This window comes from Camellia sinensis, chromosome 1 (assembly GCF_055761805.1).
Source record: "Camellia sinensis isolate YWXY chromosome 1, ASM5576180v1, whole genome shotgun sequence".
Taxonomy (NCBI): Eukaryota; Viridiplantae; Streptophyta; class Magnoliopsida; order Ericales; family Theaceae; genus Camellia; species Camellia sinensis.
In genome coordinates, this window is record NC_138961.1 from 177521588 (window position 1) to 177523097 (window position 1510).

Consider the following 1510-nt stretch of genomic DNA (forward strand, 5'->3'; position numbering starts at 1 on the left):
CTTAGCTCTACAACTACAACTAGACATGAACCATACAAGAACCAGTTCAAACACAAGAATGAGAAGATAAAATCCTTACCTAGAGCTTGTATTCAAGGTTTAGGAGTCCAATTAGGCAAATCTCCTATGATCTCTTCAAGCCTTTCAAGCCAATTCTCTAGAACAATTCTCTCTCTCTCTCTCTAACTCTCCTCTTGGGTCGGTTGAGTGCAAGAATGGGAGAAGAAAAGTTTGTTTTGATCAAGCACGTGGAGTGTAATAAGGCTCAAGAGGTGTGAAGTGGTGGCCACTAAGTGGCGAAACGGTAAATAAGTCAACTCTGCAATTAACTCATTATTTAATCTAATTTAATCATACCTAATCAAATTTCAGATAATTATACCATAAAATTACATTAATTATGTGGGTCATAAAACATCAATCAATTTCGGATTCGGCCGCCGATAAGGCCTTCATTTAGCAGTCTAACATATAAGCATGAACAGATAATCATACAATCAAACAGATAGAATGCAATTTAACTAACATATACTCAATCAATTCGGTTTCCAGTTTCAGTCAGTCAGTTCAGTACTTTTAATCAGTTCAATTATCAGTCAGTTATCAGTCATTATCAGTCTCGTTTAACAGTAATCGGTGATCAATCGGTCATTAATCAGTAAACAGTATGAGGGTTGTTACAGTCTCCCCTCCTTATAAAGAGTTTAGTCCTCTAAACTCGAGTTACCTTCATTCTGGAAGAAAACAGGATTCAGTGGAAACAGTTCAGGATATCGTTTAGCCATGTCATCTTCCCTTTCCCAAGTGGCATACACGCCACCATGGTTCTGCCAGTCAACTTTCACTAACGGGATCTCTTTGTTCCTCAGTTTCTTGATCCGTCGATTTACAATCTGTATAGGCCGTTCCTCGTAAGTGTAGTCATCACTCAACACTACGTGGGTAGGCTCTAGTACATGGAAGGGATCCCGGAGATAGTCTCTCAACATAGAAATGTGGAAGACGTTATGCATGTGCTCCATTTCAGGAGGAAGCGCAACTTGATACGCCACCGGATTGATTTTCTCAATGATCTCATATGGTCCGACGTATCTCGGTGCTAACTTGCCTTTGACTCCAAAACGAGTCTGGCCTTTCATTGGTGTCACTTTCACAAAAACGTGATCACCCACTTCATACTCTCTGTCTCGTCTTCTGACATCTGCATAACTTTTCTGTCTACTCTGTGCAGTTTTCAGTCTTTGCTGTATCAGTTTCACTTTTTCAGTTGTTTCATGCACAATCTCGGGCCCAAGCAAAGGCCCATCTCCAACTTCTGCCCAGCAAATTGGAGATCTACATTTTCTGCCATACAATGCCTCAAAAGGTGCCATACCAATACTCGAATGGTAGCTGTTGTTGTAGGCGAATTCAGCTAATGGCAGATGACTTTCCCAGTCTCCCTGAAAATCAAGGACGCACATTCTCAGTAAATCCTCCAGAGTTTGGATGGTCCTTTCTGATTGGCCAT